At 41.2% G+C, this 6134-nt stretch overlaps 1 pseudogene; it reads right to left on the reverse strand.

Moving 5' to 3' along the window:
* Window positions 1–2742: 2742 nt before the first annotated feature.
* On the reverse strand, window positions 2743–5143 carry LOC138440544 (apoptosis-resistant E3 ubiquitin protein ligase 1 pseudogene; annotated as a pseudogene).
* Between the last annotated feature and the right edge of the window lie 991 nt (window positions 5144–6134).

Genomic DNA, 6134 nt, shown 5'->3' on the forward strand with positions numbered 1-6134 from the left:
GGATCTCCTTGTTATTGCATGAAGTTATTGCATATTCCATAAGCAAATCCAAATGACGCATTAGTTATTTTCTTATTCATGCAGTCAGTAAATATTTAAGTGTTCACATGCCAGGCACTATTCTTCGTAAAGGAGACAAAGAAGTGTGTTGCAAAAAGAGAAAGCAGTGGCTCTCATGGAGCCTACATTTGAATTTTCCTTTGTCTCTTCATGAAGATATACAGAACATCCAAACATGGTGCTTTCCAAGACCACAGCCTCTGATGAAGGTGTAGCCTCAGGAGCAATGTTTTATACTATGTATCTTCCTCTAAGATCTGGCCAGTGACCTGTTGGGTGGAGATACATAGAGTCTGATTTTTAATTTTTAAGAATATGACTTAAGGGACTTCCCTGATGGTTCAGCTGTTAAGACGCCATGCTTCTACTGCAGGGGGTGAAGATTTAATCCCTTAATGGGGAACTAAGAGCCCAAATGCCACATGGCCAAAAAAACACCTCCCCTCAAAAGACAGAAACTCAATAATGAACCTCTGCCTGCAGTGAAAAAGTTACATGACTCTATAAATGTACCCCAATTCAGTGACCTGTACAAGTAAAGCAAGTGAATTATATAGGTCAGTTCAGTTCAGTTCAGCTGCTCAGTCGTGTCAGACTCTTTGCGACCCCATGAATCGCAGAACACCAGGCCTCCCTGTCCATCACCATCTCCCGGAGTTCACTCAGACTCACATCCAAATAGTCAGTGATGCCATCCAGCCATCTCATCCTCTATCGTCCACTTTTCCTCCTGCCACGAATCCCTCCCAGCATCAGTCTTTTCCATTGAGCCAACTCTTCCCATGAGGTGGCCAAGGTACTGGAGTTTTAGCTTTAGCATCATTCCTTCCAAAGAACACCCAGGGCTGATCTCCTTTAGAATGGACTGGTTGGATCTCCTTGCAGTCCAAGGGACTCTCAAGAGTCTTCTCCAACACCACAGTTCAAAAGCATCAATTCTTCGGCGCTCAGCCTTCTTCACAATTCACTCTCACATTCATACATGACCACTGGACAAACCATAGCCTTGACTAGATGGACCTTTGTTGGCAAAGTAATGTCTCTGCTTTTCAATATGCTGTCTAGGTTGGTCATAACTTTTCTTCCAAGAGTAAGCATCTTTTAATTTCATGGAATTATATACTAGGTAAATTATAACTCAATAAAAATTTCTTAAAAAGAGTACGAATTAAACATACAGAGACAATACAGAGAAGACAAGAAGACTGAAAGGAATGAAGTAAAGAGAGGTTATGAAAGATAGCAGAGGTCATATTAGGAGAAAGTAGAAAAGGCAGAAAAGAACAAACCATGATACTGAGAGTAGAAGTTGAGGAAACCAGCTGATGGAGACATGCTCCTGAGACCCCTCAAGCTGTCTGGACTCTAGAGCTAGGCTGCCTTTGATCAAATCTTAAATCATTTCATCTACTCCTTGACTGTCTTGTGATCTCTACTTTTCCCAAGAAGTATTCCTGAGAACCCATGTGTATGTATTTTGGTAATAAACTCTGAGTACTGGAACCATCTTGAGGTAAATTTCTTCATCTTGCAACAACTAAGCAGCCTAAATTAACCAGAGGGCATATCTGCTAACAACACATATGGTTCCTTCCTTCCATTTCTACTATGCACCCACTCACACTTTATTCATTTATTAAGATGTACATTTATGCTGACTCATAGGGAGAACAAAGTCCTAGAAAAAAAAACTCATTAGCAAATGAACAATGCTTCCTTGATAACACAGAAGCTATTATTAAAAAAATTTATTGGAGTATAATTTCTTTATAATATTGTGGTTTTTTTCTGCTGTACAGCAAAGTGAATTAGCTATATATGTGCACACATCCCTTCCCTCTTGGATCTCCATTCTCCCAGCCCATCCCACCCATCTAGGTCACCGCAAAGCACCAAATTGAGCTTCCTGTGCTATAAAGAAGAGAGAAAAGTAAATATCGTGTATTAACACATATATGTGGAATCTATAAAAACAGTAAAGATGAATCTACTTGCAGGGCATCAAGAGAGATGCAGATATAGGACACATTGGGGCAGGGAGGATGAACTGGGAGATTGGGATTGACATATACACACTACCGTGTGTTAAACAGATAGCTAGTGGGACCTGCTATATAGCACAGGAAGCAATTTAATGACAAACAATTTTGACCGGTCTATTCAAGAGGCTATCAAAATTGTTTTGTAAACAAGTTTCCTTTATATGGGGTGTTCCCGGGTAGCTCAGCTGGTCAGGAATCCACCTGCAAAGCAGGAGACCCCAGTTTGATTGCTGGGTTGGCAAGTTCCCCTGGAGAAGGAATAGGTTACCCATTCCAGCATTCTTGGGCTTCCCTGGTGGTTCAGAAAGTAAATAATCTGCCTGCAATACAGGAGACCTGGGTTTGATCCCTGGGTTGGGAAGATTCCCTTGGAGGAGGGCATGGCAGCCCGCTCTAGTATTCTTGTCTGAAGAATCCCCAGAGACAGAGGAGCCTGGTGTGTTACAGTCCATGGGATCTCACAGAGTTGGACACAACTGAAGTGACTTAGAATCAACAGCAGTGCTGTGCTTAGTCACTCAGTTGTGTCTGAGTCTGTGAGACCCTGTAGACGGTAGCCCACGAGGCTCCTCTGTCCCTGGGATTCTACAGGCAAGAATACTGGAGCGGGTTGCCATTTCCTTCTCCTTGCTGTATTCTACTACTGTTTCTGAAGCGGGTCTCTCAGGGAATCTTCTCTGACCTTATCCAGTTGACCTGATTTATTAAATTTCTCTTCTGCAAAGACCAGCTCCATCCCACTCATGTTATTGTTCAGGATGAAACAAACTTTAGATTTGTAGAATTCTGGGTCACCTGTTTGAAAGTACTTGTAATGCATATTTAGTACTATGATTTGGGCCAAGAAAGAACAGGTGAAGCAAGCTCGGACCAACTGCTTGTAGGCTCCTTCTAGACAGGACTCATAGAGACACTTGCCCACCAGGTGCCCTGCAAACTCATACATCTTTTGGAGCAGATGAGTGGGGCAATTAGGGTTGGGTGCACTAGTGTTTGGTTGGTATCACTGAATCGGGTGAAGAGCTGATTGGTGTCAAATAGTGCTTTGCAGATTAATTCAAACCATTCCCAGTGAGGCCCTTCTCAGTCCGGAGCTTCTTCATCCTGAAAAACCACTTCAAAGTTCTTGCTCCAACCTGAGATGGAGAAATTCTGAGTAGCTTTCAGACACGATTCCAACAAGGCATGTCTTCTGACCTTCAGGGTGACTTTAGAACGTGGTCTTTTCATATATACCCACCGAAGCTCTCAATGGGAAGAGTTCACCTTGTCCTGAAAGGTCTCGGATCCTCCTATGTTCTTATGGAGCAGATGAACGTAGCTGCTGAGATGTTCCTCTCCTTACAGATGAGCTCCACAGGAGGCTGAATGCCATCATCCACTACAAGGGTGAGCAGCTTATGGACAGGGTCAGAGCCAAGGTGTGAAAATTTGGTTCCAGGGCACACTCGGAAAGTGTAAAGGTGCCAGGGAATGATTTTCAGGTGGAACTCCTCTGAGAATTGCTTTGGTTACACGTAGCAGTACAGGTTCTTCGGTTTCTTCACCTTCTCAGGGGTGTGACACTCAGAGGGTGAGTCTTCATCTTCCTCCTCCAGAGCCGTGGAGGGCCTGTGCTGGGCAGAGCTTGTGTGCATGGGCGGGAGGTGCCACGGCACGCTGGTGCCGTTGGCAGCATTATACAGATAAGCTTCAAAGTAAATGCTCACTCCTGAGGTGGACACGTTGCATTCAACGTTATTCCTCTTGTTCTCACTTAGGACAATGATGTCAAATTCACCACGGTTGATTGGCTGGTTTTGGTATGAGATGCAGGCATGGAAGCAGCCCCAAGAATTCAGGGTGAGCTGCAGGAACACCTAGGTCTGCGGGTTGGACGTCACCGACACCGGTACTCTCTTCTTCCGGAGGACCAAGCTCATGAATGGACAGGCTGTAGTTGTGCTCATCTCTCAAGGACGTGCACAGTATCCTTTATATGACAAGCACAGCACAAGCACAGCATAGCATGCTTTATATGACTCTAAGAACAGAATGATAAAACATCTTAGATCTATGAAAGCTAGGGGAAATATTGAAAATGTCATGATAGTTCAAGACTTTGGATTCTTTTCAGCTTGTCCCACAATAGTACAATGTAGCAAAAATAGAGTTGGAGAAGTCAAAAGGTGTTTAGAGATTCCAGATTTTCCCTGGTTGGCACCAAATAAATAGACACACACACACACACACACACACACACACACACAGCAAATCCAAGAAAGATTCAAACTTTATGTAAGTCTACTTAAAGAAAAAAAACTTGAAATATACCAAAACAGTAAAGACCATTACTCATAAAAGCATAGAATAAAAACAGCGTGGGACTCACACAAACACACACACACGTGCACATACACACTCAAGAGTTTCTAAAATTTGAGTGATGCAGGCCAGACCAGAAGACTGAGAGATCATGTTCCTAGCTTCAGTCTGGGTAGAGAGAAAATTGGAAATAAAAATCTGGCTTCCACACTATGTTACTTGTTGATACACTCTGCTCTGCCCTGATAACTATATATATTTTGTTTTCATGCCACACTGTAGCTTCAGCCATTCTCAAAGAAAATTTTTAATCTTCACAGAGATTTGAAAATCACTTGAATATTTACAGAAATCTGGGCAGGGTGCCCCCCTATTTTGCTACATTTATTTAGTATCCAGAATGAATTGAGGAGGTAAATAGTTGCCACAGTTGATACAATTTCAATCTAGGTATACTGTACATTATATAAGCACATATCTGAATTTTCACTCTGAATGTTTTAAAAAATTAGTAAGGGTAAAAAATAGCACTGCATCAACACCTGATAAAAATGTGAAAGTGGGAGAGAAGATGTGATGCCTTTTTATATACTGTGACTTAACATAAACAATATACATAATAGAATAAGCCCAGGCCCTTTAAACACCAACATGATGATTACTTCTCTCCTTTCTTCATCTATTTCTATCAAGCCTATCTCCAACAATGTGATAACAGCCACGTCTGTTGGATCCATTTTATTCTCTCTCTCTCTGCAGTCAACCAAATGACAAGAAGGGTTTCCCTGGTGGCTCAGATGGTAAAGAATCTGCCTGAAATACAGGATACCCAGGTTCGATCCTGGGTTGGGAAGATTCGTTGGAGAAGGGAATGGCAACCCACTCCAGTATTCTTACCTGAAGGATTCCATGGACAGAGGAGCCTGGTGGGCTACAGCTGATGGCCTCACAGAATTGAACATGACTAAGCAATTAACACTTTTACTTTCAAAGGACACAAAAACCATATATGAAGCTTGAGAAAAATTCTTTTTAAGTGGTTTTATTCACACTGTCAAAAAATAGACCTTAATTTTTTTCCAAAATAATTAATAAAAATATAACAACTGAGCAACATAAAGGTTCCAAACTATTTAGTGTCTGTCAAATGTCATGAGGACTTTTATGTAATGCAATCTTCAAATAAAAATATAAAGTCTATTTTAATTATTCTATTATGTCCTTCTCCTGATGATAAAAACATCAGGTTCTATATCTTTCTCACAATAAATAGAATTTTGTTTGTGCACTGGAGTCTTTCAATGGCATGTCTTATTCTCAAAGACTGAAATTAATTTCCTTTTTGATTATCATTGTAGACCCTTTACATTCAATTCAACGAGATGGTTGGATGGCATTACCAACTCAATGGACATGAGTTTGAGCAAACTCTGGTGAAGGACTAGGAAGCCTGGCTTGCTGCAGTCCATGGGGTCGCAAAGAGTTGAACACAACTGAGTGACTGAACATCAACAATTCAATCTAAACTTATATCAGTGTAAGGAAAACAATTTATCTTTGGCAAGGGGATTGTGTAAATGCAGGAAAAATCGGGCAACTTGTACATAAGAGTAGTTATTGGGTGCATATACTAATGACATTTTTTTCAAGTTCTTGGATGCTAAATTTTTCAGTTTATGTTCTGCACAAAATGCCTTAAGAACAAATTTTTAGAATTCTTTAATTTTT

This window comes from Ovis canadensis, chromosome 1 (assembly GCF_042477335.2).
Source record: "Ovis canadensis isolate MfBH-ARS-UI-01 breed Bighorn chromosome 1, ARS-UI_OviCan_v2, whole genome shotgun sequence".
NCBI lineage: Eukaryota > Metazoa > Chordata > Mammalia > Artiodactyla > Bovidae > Ovis > Ovis canadensis.